At 35.0% G+C, this 18893-nt stretch overlaps 1 long non-coding RNA gene across 1 annotated transcript in view; it reads left to right on the top strand.

The window, feature by feature from the left end:
- The first annotated feature begins 2501 nt into the window (after nt 1–2501).
- LOC132421964 (uncharacterized) overlaps nt 2502–18893 on the top strand; it is a 208045-nt gene continuing 191653 nt past the window's right edge. Inside the window, exon 1 of the long non-coding RNA XR_009518795.1 lies at nt 2502–2688. This is a non-coding gene — a long non-coding RNA (uncharacterized lncRNA). The remainder of the gene's footprint in view (nt 2689–18893) is intronic.

Below are 18893 nucleotides of genomic sequence, written 5' to 3'. Positions count from 1 at the left end.
AAAAGAGGGTGATCTCTGTCATATATGCACTTCTGCATCTAATGATTTAGTACTTTACTACTTTGTCTTCTCGTTGTTTATTTTTTCTAATTCCTCATTTCCTAGCAATGTCATAAATTATTTTAGGGTAGGAATTTCATGCCCCATTCTTCTAACCTTCCCATTTGCTCCTCTGCCTGGTGTTCCATAATATTTATTGTTTAATAATTCTTTAATGATTCATATCTAAATCAAATTATTTTAAAAAAGTGACTTCCTACATAAAAATGGAATGGGTGAATTTCATAAACCTGCTAAAGTCATCTTTAGCAAAAATTGTAAAAATACTTTTAATGTAATGGTCCACATTCTTCCTGTGTCTCCCATTTTTTGTGTGCTTAAAGTACTTATTTCCCCTGTGACAATAATGTTCCCTTTTATTTTGAGACTCTTCAATAGATAATAATAAATAATGCTACAATGAAGTTTGTTATATAAAAGACTGGCAACTGAACTTGGAGGGTTTTAGTAAGATAAATTTAAGTCTCTTATGAAAGCATAATCTTTTAGAAGTATGAATAAGGACTATCATTTGTATGTGCATCAGTTTATGACTTGGAAGTGCAGAGAACCTGGGCTCTAGGACCAGGAACATAGCATAGCATAGACTCTTAAGGACACATTCATCCCTACATGCCTCTGCATTTTTAGGAGGAAATATGTTTACTACTGGTCCTTTGATCCTTCTCTGAATTGAAGTTTTCTTATCACACAGAGGCAGCATTCAAATCCATGAATGTCTGAGTACCACCTATAGTAAATGATATTTTGAGAATCTTCCTATGGAGTAGTTCTCTTTCGAATGCTCTCTGCATTATGCTTACTAAGTTGTATCACACCCAACAAGATTTCCTTGTGAATCTCTTCAGAAAACCCATTGAGATTCTAAATAGAGTGAACCACTGATTAACTGAAAAACTCAGTTAATCAGCCTTATTTTCTGTTTCTTCCTGAGCTCCAGTTGAAGGATAAAGTATTTAATATCAATAACAATAGTGACAACAAAATAATTACATTGTAAGTGAATACAGTTTTTTCTACAATGAGACTAGGATCAGTCAAGATTAATTCTGATCTCTGGTGAACCAATTTTTAGCTCTGAGGCCACTCATGAATCATGAGAATACAAATTATGTTTTCTACAATGTAATATCCAAGGTATATATGGACTAAAACATCTGAGAAATATTTCACCCCTCTAGTAGGAGGAAAGAAAAAATATTTCATGACACACTAAATAAGAAACATTATTGTTTAAGACTGTACTATTGTTTCACACTGTTGCTTCACCAAACATTGTGATCATTATGTACCTTATCTTCAGTATCTTTTGGGAAATCTGACAGCTCTCAATGTTTCCTTGGCTCTAATAACTTGTGTTTACCAATAAGAGTGGGCCCTAGGTGCCTGAAGCCCTTGGCATGGCTGGATGGGTCAGGAGTCATCTCATAGTCCAAGCTAGACAGTCAGCTTCTCTCTCAGGCTTGTTGATAGTACATGGCTGGAACCAAGGACACATTCTCAGGAGCTGTGAGGATACTCTGTGTGGAGAAAATCAGAGGAAGGTAGTCTGCAGATTGAAGCACACCAGTCAAGAAGAGCCTACATGACCCCTGTGAGTGAGAACAAGAGACCAGCAACCTTGGTGTCTCATGGCTTTTCATTTCCTGATTCTAGGCTTTCCTAGCTCTACATTCTGCCCTTGAATTGTATCATGTGCACCTTGATCCTTGAACATGGTAAGCCAGGACCGGTAAACTTCAGATATTTGCAGCCAGAAAAATCTTAACTCATACACACTAAGTAGCAGTTAAGTCTCTATTACATGCTGTCCTAGAAACATTTTTTTATGAGAGGTATTATTTACAACTATCATTATGATGAACCTCATATATAAAGCAAACTGCATGCATTATCAAATTCTCATGACTTTGAAGTGGGTCCTGTTATTATTCCCCCCTTGACGATTGAAGAAACTGAGGTGCAAACAGGTTAAGAATATTGCAAGAGTGGTCGTGATGAAACGGGGGTTTGAATCCAAGCAGTTTGGTCCAAGGCTCATAGTTTTAAACCCCAATTCAGTTTTGAAAATAAAATAATAACGATGGAGTTTATGTCTAGTATATGGTATTGGGGATAAAAAAATATGTAAGTGTTTGTGAGAATAAAAGTATTTGTGTGTATGTGTGCTCTTGTGCATGTGTATGTGTGTGTGTTTATATCCTTATGTATATGGAGACTCATTCATCCGAACTGTGTCAGGCTGTTGGTTGCAAGTGAAAATTTTTATGTGAAATTATTATGAAGAGATTCACATAACTTTTGTTTCTTGCTATGTTTTTTTTTTTTTTTTGGCATACCTTCATTTGTTACAGCTCTGAGTAAAAAATGTGACATTGTACAATGGGCATAATTGGGCCATTGGTGCCTACAGTTGATTTGCATGCTCACACAGACCTCTGAACCAAGTCCCCAATTTGGACTGCTGGCTTCTGTAAGCAGTCATCACCTTTGCATAATCTCTCCACTCTGAGCTGTATCCAGGCAAACCTAGTGAGACAAGGTGAATTTAAAAGGCCACCATAAACTGAGCCATGAATTACCAACAGATCCAGTGGTTCAAGAATAATTTCCTCTTCAGCTTGAAATGTAAGTATGGCTCACTGAGAAGCCGTATTACCTCCTGATTCCAAGGAAGTCCTGTCAAAGCAGAGCTCACGGAGTGTAAAGTTTTTAAAGTGCATTTGTTTTAGCTTGCTGGTCTGACTATTAAAGTGAAACAGTACAAACCGTTAAACCTTCAAACTAGCACTGCAAAAATACTTATCAAAAGTACAGCCTCTGGGAGATTTGTTTACTCTAGAAATATGCTGTCTTTGCAGTTACTTTTTCCTTAATGAGAAGGCAATGCAGGATTTGTCTTTTTCATTGGAGGGCAAAAAGCCAAATACAGGGAATTGTCCTTAAAGTGACATGGCCATATCCAATTCCTAGGCAGGGTTCAGAAATTTTTCTGAAGACGCTTAAGTTCTGAAATGAAGTTCCACATTTGAAAACCATTTGTTTTGCCTCAAAATTTTGTATTCGACAAGTTACTGATACATAATATGACAATTGAAAATGTGAGACTGAAAATAAGCCCCTCCACATAAGAGGTATTGGTTTCCTGAAAGCACAAAGCTATATATTCATTTGCACTTGGGATAATCTAAAATTATCAGGCACTTAGGGAATGATGATGGGTTGAGTCAGTACTGTTTTAAAGCATGGTAAAAGTTTTCTTTAGAACTTCAGAAGTAGAGCTGTCACCAATTACTAGAAGTTTCTGTCTCCTTTTGTAAACCCCTACATTAGTTCCGTTCTTTGGCTTGCACCTTGAGTATGGCATTTACTTGGAGAATGTGTGACCTGTCTCGTCAAACAATACAGGGTAGGGTTAAAGGTGGGGAAAAAATTAATAAATAAACCTTCAGAGGCATTTTCTTGCTTTTCCCATTTAATTTTTAATTTGCGTTATAAATGGCATCTCAGATAGAAGGAAGTCTCCTGGGTTCCTCAGGATCCTTTGCTGGCTTAATCGCAAGCATTACACGTGTAGAAGCGAGCTCTGAGAGAATTAGTGATTGCGTCAAGAAGGGAAGGACAATCAATTATTCCCCACATGCCACCACACACATGACACATGACCATGGCTAGTCTCTCTCCTTCTCTCCTCTAGACATACAAACAGAGCTCTTTCCACAGCCTGCATGCTATTCAGAGAAATATTCCTTTCAAGCAATTCTCATTTTCATCAATCCATTTATATCTGACTTTTTAACTGGACAACTATAATTAAGGAAGTAAGTTAAGAAAACCCTTTCAGTTTGCTTCCTTGCATTCCTTTCTCTCCATTTATTAAAAAGAAAAAAAATACCCATGTGAGTGGCCTTGAGAATAAATGTATTATATTCATTTAGGAAAAGTCTATAACATAAGCTTGAGTTATTAAAGTTTCTAGGTAATCTCTTGAAGATAATGTGAAGGGTTTGGTAAATTTCTTCCAATTTCCTCTGTGTTTAAAAAGGCACTTTGCATCATGAAAAATCAACTGAAATTATCCTGACACTAAAAAACATTCCAGTCATTCCATCTATAGATAGATGTTCTTGAGTAAAGGAATATGGGCAAGGAGACAAATATTCCATGGTAATCATTGCTTCGTGACCCATCTCTGTTCATTTATGAAGTATGTGATCTGGGCAGGTCACCTGAATTTATTACATTCAAGCTTTCCTCATCTGTATAACACCTCACCTTACAGTAATACATATTTCACAGGGTAATGAATACATACTTCACATTTATTCTAACAAATAATAAATGAGATGATCTTTATAAAAATGTTCACTTGATGTTACTTCCCATCTCCCTCTTTATGGCAGTTGCAAAATCATTCTGCATTCTACTGGTTATTAAAACTAACAATTGGTACTATCAGAGGCCAAAAACCAAGGTATTACTTTCTCTCAGATTTTCAGAGTCTCTACATTGCTTCTGCTTCTGAAAGAAACAATTATGGCTTCTTTCAAAATGTCTTTGTTCTACTGAGCTCTATATTTATTATGTAGATTTATCATTACTGAGACTCAATTTGCCAGGAACTATGCTATGCTATCCTTGGCTTACATCATCTCTTTGTATCCTCACAATAATACCAAGGAAAAAATGTATCGGATTTCCATTTTACAGATGAATAAATTGAGACTCAGAGGGATTAAGTGTCCTCAATCCCAGGCCTGTAGAAGTCTACAATCAGTGCTCTCAAATAGCATTTCTCAAATCTTTACTGTACAGGTAAATCACCTAGAGATCATGTTAAGATGCAAACTCTGATTCAGCAGGTTTAAGATGAAGCCTGAGAGTCTGCATTTTAAACAGGCTCTCGGGTGCTGCCAATGCTACTTGTCCTTAGACCTCACATAGCATAGCAGACTCTAAAACACCATGCCACACAACTTTAAATCTAGGCAATGAACTCTAAGTAAACATCAATTAAATAAAAAGCAAAATACTAGTCAAAGGATGGAGAAAAAATTTATAATGAAAAGTGATATCTGCTGATTTGGTGGAATCTTCTGGAATTAGTGTCTAATTTTTTTGTCGGGTCCAGTCATAATAAGAGAAGTTATTTGACTCTGTACAAACAGCCTTTGTCGTATCATGTGTTTCCCTTCATTGGGTCAATTCCACTGACCTTACTAAGCTCCAAGCCATAATTGACCAACTAGAGATTCTTGACTATCCTGTAGACTAGGGGATATTGCCTTTTCCAACTGGTTGCTTTCCGGATTCTTTCCTTACATGTCATGTCACAGTCTGTCTGACTGAGTACCAATACTAAAAGTCATCTTGGGCTTGGATGAGAAATCAGTAGAATGAATATTTTATTAAAATAATAGCAGCCTAACATTAAGAAAGGAGAAAGAGGTAATAGTTGAAAAGAAGGAGGGGGAGAGGAAAAATAGCAGAGGAGAGGAAGAAAGATAAATTCAAAGACCACAGGGGTTAGTCTTGTTGAGACTAGACTAACAAAACCCAGGAGCTAGGCTGTCACCTGCTTTCATCCTGAGAACAGTATGGGTCATCCACTACTGGCTGACTCAGTCCATGGACACCTTCCCTTTGGCACATGGCTGCCATGTGACTTAATTTTCGAAAGAGCTTGCTCTTGGTTCCCCTGTTTGGAAAAAAAATAGTGAAGGGATCAGATAGCAACAGACATTAATGAGGATCTAATACGTGCCAGGCACTGTGGTGAACAAGAGAATGTGGACCCTGGACTCATGAAGCTTAGAGACCAGTGGAGAAGTTAGGAAGCACAGACAAATACAACCATTCCCATCCAGACTCTGTCCTAACAAGCCCTAAACTTCTGGTTTCTAGCCTATAATTCCCAGATCTTTTTTTTTTATGATTTTTATTTATAAGCTTTTAGTTCTGGACCACTAGTTTTCTTTATAAGTATGAAGTAAAAATAGAAAAAATAAAATGGCTTTTCATAACTGTGTTGAAGCAAATGTATACAGGCATGCATGTGCCTTTGTGTCTCTTTCATCACTGCATAGTTTTATATTGCATATTTTGTATGAGTGTGGTTAACACAGATTCTGATTGCCCACATAAATATCACTGTGCTTACTAGCAGACACATCCAGACCAGATAGAGCCAGCAGGATTGTGTGTGATAATAGAAGCCACCTAAGTAAAGCAAATTTATATATGTATATTTTTTTCCTTATATTCTAAATGGTGGAGGTTACTTGGGCCAGAGGTGATATAAAAACATGTTCTTATAAATGTAAGTTCATGGTTTATTCAGTCAACCCTGAAGTATGGTTCCAGCATAAGGGAGCAAAAATAAGTGCAGACTTGTAACCTCTACTTATGGAGTTTACAGTCTAGTAGAAGAGACAGAATAATAATGTGAACAAGTTTACACAAACCAAGAGCATGTTATGAAATACTCTGGAGCATAAAACAAAGGAATCTGAACTAAGATGGATTTTGGGGGAGGAGGCTTCCGCTATGAGATGACTTGAGCTGTTATCTAAAAGATGACTCAGAAGCTGAGGGTTGAAGTAACCCTGTTGTGAAAGAGGGCATGACATTTTCTAGGAACTCAACAGCCAGTGTGTCTGGAGAGAAGAAAATGTAGCAGGAAGATCAGGCAGAGGCTGTGTGTAACCTGAGGTCCCTAGGATTCATGAGATGGCAGTGACCATCCATCAAAGCAAAGCAAACAGTATTTCTTTGGTTCAGCCCTAACCACAATAATTTAGGTATATAGGGAAGGAGTGTGGTACAAATACCAGGGAAAACAGTTCCCAAGTTTCTTTCAGTCACTTTGTCCTGAGGTTCTTTATTGAGTTGGCACATGTTGTTCTTAGGTGCCCAGGTCAAAGTGGGCTTTTCTTGATTGTGACTTCACACAGATGTCCTTTGCTACTTCCTATATCCTCTTATGCTGCAACAGAAACTGAGATGAAGATAGAAAAAACATCCTCTATTGCTTTTGTATTATAATCCCTTATATAACAAAAATGGTGTTTTATGTAGACTTCTAAGAGTTGTTCATGGGGACTGGCATGGACTAATATATTTTACTAGGGCCATTGCAAACAGTTGTGCAAATTGTGCAGGGGCCATCTTGTGTGACGGATCTGTTAAACAACCATTGGTCACCATTTTCCTTACCCCAGACTTGCCTACTTTTACTATCTTAACTGGATTTAGGTATTTCAATTCCATGAGGGTCCTCAGTGCCACAGTCTTATATAAATAGACTTCTGGTGAAACCATTAACCTAAGTACACCCCCATCTCCAGCACATCTCCTGTGATGTGCATTCACTGCTCAGCTTCCATTCTAAAACACGTGTTGTGATGTAAGTCCCAAATATGTTAAAATGGACCAAGATTTTACTGAGCATGTACTAAGTATAGATACTACCTTATTCATTCATTAATTCATCATCCATTCATTCATTTTGTATCTCTGAAGTGCCTACTATAAGTTAATAGAAGCCCCAGGAATACAGTGGTGAATAACAAACGTGGGTCCCACATTTGTGGAAATTATAGTCTGTAACAGCATTGTTCTGAGAATCAGTTGAGGTAGTAGACGTGAAAGAACTTTGAAAATGACAGATACACATGCCTTAATCATTTTATTCACCACCCTCGTGCTTAAGCAATTCAGAAGATTTTCAGAGCAACAATGCTAACATCAATAAAACATGAAAAATAAATTTTACAGAAAAAGATAGAGCCAGGTGGTGTATTTCATACTCTAGTCCACCAATGTAGCACAATTCCAAAGCAGGCATTTCAAATTGCTGTGGTACAGAGAGATTTCTTGGAGGAGATAAAACCTGAGCCAGCAGACAGAGGAATTGACAGAGGAATTTCCATAAAGGATTACCAATACCTCTCTGCCCTCTTGGCCCTTGGAATGTTTCATGAATGAGAATGTCCGTGGTAACTGAGTGCATCTTTTTGATATATTTAACATAGAGAACCCATCGTATCACTGCCATTGTAACTAAAAGGACTGGATCTAATTACTTTTCCTCTAAAAGCAGGGCTTTGAAGCAGATTTAGAGATTTCACTGCTCCTTAAAACTAAATGGAAAAGAAACTGATGGTTTTACAAAAGAGAAAGAATGGCGATTTATTTTCTACTGAAAATGCAGCAAATACCCTGTTGTTTCCTCTGCCTCTGTTGAATTATAGTGTGGTCAGTTGGAATTGATATTCAGGTCAAAATCATTCTTTGGAACTGGTAATTCTTTGCGGATTTAATCTGTTTCTTATATGTTACTTTAAGACATTTTAAAAGGAACTTCACAGGTTTCCAGGAAACTTTTGGTCATTTCATGAAACAATAACATAAAACAAAATGGTTAGTGAAATTGGTGACAAAATGCTTCACATTTGTTGAAATAAAAAACAGTGGTATGCTCCATTAAAAAATGCATAAGAAACAAAAAACACCTCCAACTGGGATTCTGACTCAATATTTTCTTCTCATCTCCATGCGGGCTCTTAAATACAAGATATGAGTAAATATGGATGTCCCTTGGAAACCAAAAAACTTTGAAGAAAAATGTGAAAATATATGTTAAGAGTATGTATGTTAGAGCAGTTTTGATTTAGAACCTTTTTTGTGTAACCATAGTAGTTACAAAAATCTAACTACCTATTAAGTTTATTTTGTTTCCATATTTAACCCCAATTACCCTATGCAGGGGAGTTCTTTCAAAATGTAATTCCCTATCTCACTTTTTTTTTCCTGCTTCTGCAAGCCTTTTTCTCCTCATGTAAATTGCAGCAGGTGCACAAAATTGAAGACATCACAATTAAATGTAATCAAATATTTTAGGCACTAATGAACAGCTCCAGGAAAACAAGTCAAAAGGAAAAAAAAAAAAAAAAAGCCTTTAAGTGAGTGGATTTTCAAACATCCAAGGCACCATAGGACCAATTAAGAGAGTCATACCAGGACACATACTGACATTAATTATCTTTGAGTTCAGGGAAATAAAAAATAAAAGCAACAATTATCATAATAAATCTCCACACAGTGCTTGTAAGTTGTGCTAATCGACAACACACCTGGGTTTCAGTTATTTAAGGCGAATACTCAATCAGTTGATAACGACCTCACAGAGGGGCTCATGGGACATTTTTTCCTTCCTGTGATCTGCCATTCAGACAGAGGGGCTAAAATGATGTCCAACAGCTATGTCTGCTTTATTTCGCATCACTCACATGAGTTGCAGACAGAAGCACTGCATAACTTATTCAATAAAGTAAGTCACAAAGCCAGCATTCTCTTTAGGGGATGTTTATTTTAAAAGAAGGAAAAGTCAAGAACAGATATTCAAGGTAAAAATTTGAATTGTAGGAGTCTCAAAGTCCCAGGACGTATCTGTAAATTTATTCTCCCTGAAGCCAGAAAGAATCTTACTAAAGAGAACAAATATTTCAGTCTGGGAATATGGGTTTTCATTTTTAAAATGCACAGGAAGGGGCAGAGAAAGAAAGGTAAGTGCTATAAGCCAAGAGGAATAGAAAGAAAAAAAAAGTTATTAAAATTGATCTAAATTCAACTGATAATTTGAAACAAGATCATAATATTTTAACAAAAAAAGAACATATTTAAACATTAGAAGGTTGCTAGTTTTCTATAGTCAAGGGAGAGATTAACATAAATATATTAGAAAGAACTATACAAATGTTTTTAGGTTGAATGACCTCAATATGGCCCTGGTATAAATGTAAAATAACCAACTCACCTTTCTAAATTTGGGGGTAATAATTTAATACACTAATACGTGTGGGTATACTCCTGGAAGATAAAACAGATGCTTTATTTGTCTTCTTGTCCTTTTACTTCCTGTACCCATGGAGATTACTTCCTTCCTGAGGAAAGACATATTTAATTTATATATCATTTAAAGTTTTTCTACATCAGTTTCAATGTATGTGACCATGATGCTTATGCTGAAAATATAACTTTGATTTATTTTCTTTCCTTAATCAGTTGAGGACTGTGATAATGTGTGTGGTAATTTCTCAAGTGTGGAAAAAAAAATGAGGTTAGGTGGCATGTGATGTTTGCATGCATATTGTTTGTGCAGTTTTTGAATAAGTTTCTAATGTATAGTGCAAAACAGAGAACACATATGTAAGTGTACTTAGGATTTTTAAAATCATTTTGTTTCTTAGATCCACAATTTCAGTAGAGCTTCTAATCTGGAATTGGACAAAACAAAGTATGCAATTCTTTACGAAGTACTGCTTATTAATTCACTAGTCCCAGTACACAATGGAAATTCATTTTTAAATTATGCACTAAATTATGCACTAAGATTTTGATTTCTTGAAAATTATATGCCTTCAGCTTAAGCAGCAAACATTTAGTGGAAAAATATTAATTATTTTTATTAGACATTTGCACTTAGCTGTATAAACTATGACATGCTCAAATGTTTAGTCCACCATTTTTTTTATATGAATTCATATTTTTAAATTGTAGTTGAGGGCTTCCCAGGTGGCGCAGTGGTTGAGAGTCCGCCTGCCGATGCAGGGGACACGGGTTCATGCCCCGGTCCGGGAAGATCCCACATGCCGTGGAGTGGCTGGGCCCGTGAGCCATGGCCGCTGAGCCTGCGTGTCCGGAGCCTGTGCTCCGCAACGGGAGAGGCCACAACAGTGAGAGGCCCGTGTACCGCAAAAAAAAAAAAAAATTGTAGTTTAGTTCTGAAAAAATTTCTTAGTTTTTTATCAAATTTAGAAAACATAAAAAACTGACAGATTTTATTACATCAAAATTTAAAATGTATTTATAATAAAATACATGATAGAAAAGATTTAACAGATAATAAATTGGAAAAAAATATTTGCAACACACATAGTGAAGAGTTTATAACCTAGTAAAAAAATTACTTACAAACCACTTAAAGAATATTTTAAATGTCCAAATTTCCTATATAAGAGAGTATTAAATTACAATAAATATGTAAAATTGTGCTAAAATTTACTAGTAGTTTAGGAAATGCACACTTAACAATGACATTTTTCAAAGATCAACTTATAAAAATTAAATCAACTGATAATACTTAATATATTAGTCACCATCATAATAAATAATAAATGGGTAAATATAAATTATGTTTATTAAAGGTTTTCATTTACAGTATTTTTATTAATAGGAAATTAGAATCAATGCATAGGTCCATCATTTAAAGATTGAGTAAATAAATTGTAGTGCATTTATAAACAGATTATATTAACCATTAAAAATTAGAATTTTAAGCTTACTAACATGAAAGAATTCTATAACATATATTTGAAAGTTGGAGATATTTAAATATTTCATAGTATTATCTTATTATACAATATATTTAAAGCAAAGAGTGAATATTTATGTATATATATATATATATATATATATATACACACACACACACATAAGAATAAATTCATTATGTATAATAAGCTGTTATGGTAAGAGCGGCTATATCTAGGAGCTAGGCTTAGAGGCACTATTCCCTGTGTATATGTCTGTATTTTTCAAATGATTTTAAAACTCAGAAAACTATCCACATAATTTTAGATTTCTATATTTGCTCAGATTGTTTTTCACCATATTCGTCTCATTAAAGATTTAAGTCTTTCTCTTTTTCTGTTATGTTAAAATTTTTTTCTGTTATAACTAGTATTGTGATTAGTAGTTATATGCACAATTATTTTTTCAATTTGGTATTATTCTTTTAGAAGAGAGATTCTGAACTGGAATAACTGGGCCAAAGAAAAGAAATATTTGGGAGTTATTTATATTAGTTGAGAAATTACCTTTCCAAAATGTACTGGTAGTATATATTTACATTAAACTACTACAAATAGGGTAGCAAAGCTCTTATTTGTTATTACCCTTCTAACTTCAGGGAGAGAAAGACCAGCATTTGTATATCTTCAATGCATTTTATATACCAAAGAACATAGAGTAAGAAACCAGAATACTTTTATGCAGCTCTACAACTGATCTGCCATATGATCTGTACACAGATCATAAATGTTTGGACTGGAATAAAAAATACCACAGGTCATTTACAAATGAAAATTCTATGGTTGAAAATAAAATGTATTCTTTTTTTCTCCCCTCATTCTCTCAAGCTGGCAGTAGACATGTTTTGCTGACAGGAAGATTGTTTTTATAGATGAGCAAATATTGAGATGGCAATCAGAAATTTTCACATAAATCCAATTCATGACTTCTAGGGAACTCGGAAGGTTTGGCCCCACCGTCCCCGCATTTCAGGTGGTGAGCATCAACTGGGCCTGTGTAACAGACAGGACCAGGCTGATGCTCTCCAGTCAGCCATAGTCTCTACCACTCCCTGTTGCTTTGCCTGACACTGACTAAAGGAGTTAATTGCCATTTCAATTGCATTTGAATTCCTTTGGTAGGAAAATAGTACTTACACGGTTTGGCCTCACTCATTTGCATGTTTTGCAAGTATTCGTTTACAACCCAGATCTGCTCTTCTCAACTGCTTTAGTTTCAATAACTGAAGGAAAAAAAGGATACATAAGTTAAACTGTTATTTGCCCTGACATACTATGATCTAATGTCCAAGTTTTCTGACTAGACTTACTGTTTACCCTTTAACTTTAATGTTCTCCTTTGTAAACTCATACCTAGTCCTGGAAATTCCTGACATATGTATGGCCTTGCCATTTTCGGCCTGTGATTTTCCCTCTGAATTTATTTTTTCTTTGTTAGACAGTATGACAGTTTTCATTTCTCTAATGCTAGAATGTTTTGAGTGCTTACTTTATATTTTATATGTCCCATGATTGGTACCATTTTCATTATCCAGTTTAAGAAATTCATCTAAATTGCAATTTTATTAGTAAGGTTTTTCTCCTTATTAAGGATAGAGACTTGTGTGTAATTGAACAAAGTTGAAAGACTGAACAAAATGAAGAAGCATATGGTAAGCTTTAAAAAATGATCATTCAATATATTTAACAGGATGCGGCTGCATTTTTCTTAACAAATGTAAAAAAATATCGGGACATCTCACATCATTAAAGTCATGTGTGTCTATTAAACCTTTGCATTTAATTGAGGTTTAAAACCATGGAGCAATTGTAAATTTTAAGAGCCTGAAAAGGATTTTTTTTTTTTTTACAATTAACCATGCATTTTCTTTGAAGCAAAATTCCATTAAATACTTTTTTATGACTTTCTACTTTGCTTTTTTTGTTTTAATTTTACTCTCCAGTGGGCCACATCCTACAATCAGTGCTAGGAGGGGAAGAGGAATGAGGATTAAAAATAAAGGATTAGAGGGAGGTGTGTGGAGAAAGAGAGGATGAATGATGTGTTTCCCTTGAATATTTTATTTTCTTAATTGAAAACAAAATGCTTAGGACCTGGGGAGACCAGCCACTAAATTATTTTTTTTGTATGTACAAAGCAGATCAATGAACCTATTTATTCCTAAAACGACCCTGTTATGTGGAGGGATAACCAAAAAGAGAATATACAAAAATGTCTATTTATTTCTTTGTCTTTCATTCCTTTCCACAAATGTCAGTACCAAGGGAAATATATGAAACATCATACTCAGTGGAATCTTGATAGAAATTATGAAAAAAAAGTAGAGGGCTCAGTTTTTTCAAGTAAGAAAGGATGAACTAAATTTGTAAAGTTCTTAAGGTATGTTCTTTTTTGTCCTGAAAAAGCAAAGCCAGGATTCCAAGGTTTGAGAGGTTTTCCCAAAAGACTTACTATGACAGGCTGGTGTCAGGCTTATTATTGCAACAATTAGTCAATAATTTTAATAAACCAAAAGAAACACTCAAGAATTTGTATCATATCTTCCTATTCTTGTCTCTTTATATATCTTGTATATAATTATTATATCTGGAATTTCCAGTGATTATTTTTTAATTTCTGGATTTTATATTTAGATGTCTTGAAAAAACACTTGAAATACATACTCTGATATATACATGTATATACATATCTTGACTTTTCATGAAGAGCTCTTTACCTCCTTAACTTTTAAATCCATCTTTGCTACCTAGTTAAACAAATTTGATAATGTACTCAAGCTACTCAAATTTGTGTCACTGCTAAAACTTAAAAAAGGATGATCCCTTAGTTATTAGCCTCAGTTCTTCGCTAAAAATAAATTATCCTCTCCATACAATGAGAATTTTAAAAGAAATGATTGGATCCATTCCTCTAATTGCTTATTTTTTAAAAAGTGACTTTCTTCTTCCTTTTTTTTAAACAACGTTTCACAAAGAGCATGTCATGAGGTAACTTGTATTAGAATTTTTCTTAATATTCTGATTAAAACATACATGTTGCACTTACACACAAGTGAAATATTTAAAAGAGATTTAATTTGTAAGGAAAACAGCTGCTGACATGTAGGGTTTAGAGATTACTTACTCATTTTATCTTTATTATATTATTTGAATTTTTCAGGAAGCTCCCTCTGAAATGTCACTCTTCTACTATTAAAAAATGCATATGACTTATTGGCCTTAAAACTGGGAAGAAATTGAGGGCATGACTTGTAGTATACAGATTACTTCAGTTTAGAGGGTCTTAGTTACAATTAGATATTTTGTACAAGTTACTTTATTTACTCAATAAGTATTTGCCTTTCTCCTTGTGATACAACTAAGAACCTGACCAGCAAAGCCTGCCCTCCTGCACCTTATTTTGAAACTGGGGCTGGGGCTGGGGAATCTCACAAAATAAAAACATAATCATTTCAAATCATCATAACCACTCTGAAGGAAATAAATATGGTGCTGTGATGAAGAATGGAGACAGGATTTATTGAAGGGGCTAAGGAGGCCTCTCTGAGAAAATAGTGTTTAAGCTAAGCTGAGACATGAATGGTAAGGAAGACCCAGATGTGGAAAGAGTCTTCCCTACGGAAAGTGTCAATGTCCTAATTTGGAAAAAAAGTTTGGATATGTTAGAAACTGCTAGAAGGGCATTTGCTGAAGCCAAATGGCAGACAGCATGCACAACTTTAGGTCAATTTGGAGAGAGGATCCAGGGCAATATTTTGCAGAGCCTTTTACACCACAGTAAGCAGTTTTAATTTTGAGTATTGTTTAATACATTTGTATGTTATGCAGAAGGGAAAAATATTACATGAAAGATGGCAGGAGTGAAAGGATGTTTCAAACAAAAAAAGTTACTGTAGCTTATATAGTGAAAAAAAAAAAAAACTCACTAAAACCCCACTGTTTTATCTAGTCATTGCCAGAGATTTTTTTTTTTTTTTTGGCGGTACGCGGGCCTCTCACTGTTGTGGCCTCTCCCGTTGCGGAGCACAGGTTCTGGACGCGCAGGCTCTGCGGCCATGGCTCACGGGCCCAGCTGCTGCACGGCATGTGGGATCTTCCCGGACCGGGTCACAAACCCGTGTCCCCTGCATCGGCAGGCGGACTCTGAACCACTGCGCCACCAGGGAAGCCCCGCCAGAGATTTTTATGTTTAGAAATAATCTGTAAAGTTGAAAATACAATCTAGATTTCTTTCAATGTTTTTAAGATTGGCCACATGCAATCATAGGACACCCAATAAAAATCCACCTTCAGTAAAATAGCATAAGAAATATGCCAATCAACTCATTTAGCATGAGTAGAAACACAGTGGGTTTCACCATCATACTTCCATGTAAAAGTTAATTTTATATTTTGGGCAATTTCAAAATGCTGAAAAAGGAAATGTTTGTATAACATATAAACAGCTGGAGCATAATCTATCAATGATATTGTAATATCTTCATAAAAAAAGAAAGTATAAAATTCTACCATAAATCATTTAAAAGTTATTTATGACACATAAATCATGAAAACACTCAGAATGACAAATTCACATGGCCAGAAAGATTTTCTTATTTTGCTTATAGAGCTGCCTTTTGAATTCATACTCCTGTATAAAAGAGCCTATATTGTATTGCTTACATTTGTTCTTTCACTAAATAATGAGGAAAATTTATTGTCACACTTTGTCACAGTGTACCTATTATATCTTTACGGGGAGCTACTTTTGATATTTTTATATTTATCATGGAGTCTTTATAATATCATCAGTCCCTGGAATTTAATTCTTTGTGTTCATCCAGATGTTTAAAAAAATTACATATACTTTTAGTAACTTTTTATTTAAAATAAATACAATTATTGATGCCATTTTCTCCAAATATGTCACAGTAATTTTAGATTGTAAGCATGTGGGTGTATATGTGTTGAGTTAAATTTATTATTCATAACAGGCATTTGGAAATAAAAGCATACAGTACTATATAGCAATGAGAACATCCAAGTAAATGGACTGAATTTTCTTTGTCATGTGTCTAGAAAAGCAGAAGTAAATTATATTAAAAATAAGATAGTTGAGAGATAATATAGTTGGAAGATTTTTAAAACCCCTTTGATATGACTTTCTTTTTTTTTTTTTCTTTGCGTACGCGGGCCTCTCACTGTTGTGGCCTCTCCCGTTGCGGAGCACAGGCTCCAGACGCTCAGGCCCAGCGGCCATGGCTCATGGGCCCAGCCGCTCCGCGGCATGTGGGATCTTCCTGGACCGGGGCACGAACCCGTGTCCCCTGCATCGGCAGGCGGACTCTCAGCCACTGTGCCACCAGGGAAGCCCTGATACGACTTTCTTATCAGTTGAGGAAAAGAAGTGAAACATATCTCTAAACTACATACATATTTGCTGATGTTGCTTTAAAACATATTCACTCCCTTCACAGTCTTCTTTTAGGCCATTTGTCCATTTCTTACCCATATTTATATCCCATTGTAGAGACTAGGTCAATAAAGACACATTTTTTTACAAAAATAATTTTAAAAATCATACTGCATGATATTCTTCTTCAAATCTAAATGAGTAAAAGTTTGCAAAACGCTTAACTTAATCTGGTTTCTAAATCTGACCACGAGTATCCACTCATCAAATAACTTATGCCATTCAGAATTATCCCATTTTGAGTTATAGCTTTTTAAAGAAAAAAACATGAGTTTGTTACATGTGTTATAAAAGCATTATAAAAGGCAGTTCTGTGTTTTATGCTAAATGTTCCTTATTTCATATAAACAAAGGAATGCCTAGAAAAGGGGAATTGAAAAAAATATATATCAGACATTTTCTTTCCTTCCCATATTGTTGGAGGAAATTGTTCTGGTTGATTATGAGGCTTAATAAATTTCCTTGGCTCATCATAATCATTCCTGTAGTAATTAGGCAAGCAAATGAATTTGAATTATGTTTTCATTTCTATTTCTGATGAAATTTTCTTTATTTTTTTGGACCTCAACTATGTATATTTATGAATCTCAGGACTAAAAATGCAGTAATGCCATTATTTTATCCTCAATAAAATGTTAGCCTTATTTTCCTGCTGATCAATTAAAATGTATCAATATCACATTTTCTCTAAGAAAATGTAGAGGTACTGCTTTTGTTAGTTATCAATTACTATGTAACAAATTACTTGAAAAATTAGAATTTAAAATAATAAACATTTAATAATAAGACAAGTAAACCTGATTTTTTAAATTGGGCAGAATATTTGAATAGTCACATGTCCAAAGAAGATATGGAAATAGCTAATAAACACAGGAAGATGCCCCACATAATTAGTCATTATGGAAATGCAAGTCAAATGACATCTTACACTCACTAGGATGGCAGATTTCAAAAGGCAGGTAAATTTTGGCAAGGAGGTGGAAAAATTTGATCCATCAGACACTGCTGGTGGGAATGTAAAATGGTGCAGCCACTTTGGAAAACAGTCTGGCAGTTCCTCAAAAATTTAAACATGGAGTTGCCATATGATCCACAATTCCATCTCTAGGCACATACCCAAGAAAAAGGAAAATGCATATGTCCACTAAAAAACTTACAAATGAAGGACCAAAGCACTTTTGGGCTATTATTATTTATAATAGCCCAAAAGTGGAAAAAAACACAAATATCTATCAATGGATGAAGGGATATCCATACAGTGGAATAAGATTTGGTAAAATAGAAAGGAATGAAAAAATACATGCTACAACATGGGTGACCCTCAAAAACACTATATTTTAAGTGAAATAAGCCAGTGACAAAAGACCACATATTGTATTATTCTATTTATATGAAATGGCCATAGTAGGCAAATGTATAGAGACAGAAGTAGATCAGTGGTTGCCTAGGGCTGAGGAGTAGAAAGTAGGAGGTGGTGGAGGGGTGGGGGGTAGGGGAATGATGGAGTAGGGAGTAACTGGTATTGGGTAAATGTTTATTTTTAGGATAATGAAAATGTTCTAAAATTAGATTCTGGTAAGAGTTGAATAACTTTGTAAATGTATTTAGAACCATTTAATTGGACATTTCAAATTGGCAAACATTAGGATATGTTATTTATATCTTAATAGAACTGTTACAATAAAAATAACAAGCATTTATTATCTTACAATTTTTGTGCGTATGGAATTTAAGAGCAGCTTGGTTGGTTCTGATGTAGTGTCTTCTTTGATGTTGCAATCAAAATGTCATCTGGGATTGCAGTCACTTAAAGGCTTGTCAGGGCTGGAAGGTTCACTTCTAATTTGGCTCACTCATATTGCTTTTAGCAGGAGGCCTTAGTTCCTTACCTTGTTTCTCTGCCCAGAGAAGCTTGAGTATCCTCATAATATGGCAGGTGGCTTTCCCCAAAGCAAGTGATACAAAAGAGGAAGGCAGAAACCACAATGTCTTTTATGACCTAGCCTCAG

This window comes from Delphinus delphis, chromosome 3 (assembly GCF_949987515.2).
Source record: "Delphinus delphis chromosome 3, mDelDel1.2, whole genome shotgun sequence".
Taxonomy (NCBI): Eukaryota; Metazoa; Chordata; class Mammalia; order Artiodactyla; family Delphinidae; genus Delphinus; species Delphinus delphis.
The sequence above is the reverse complement of the archived record's forward strand: the minus strand, read 5'-3'. Positions and strand labels throughout refer to the sequence as shown.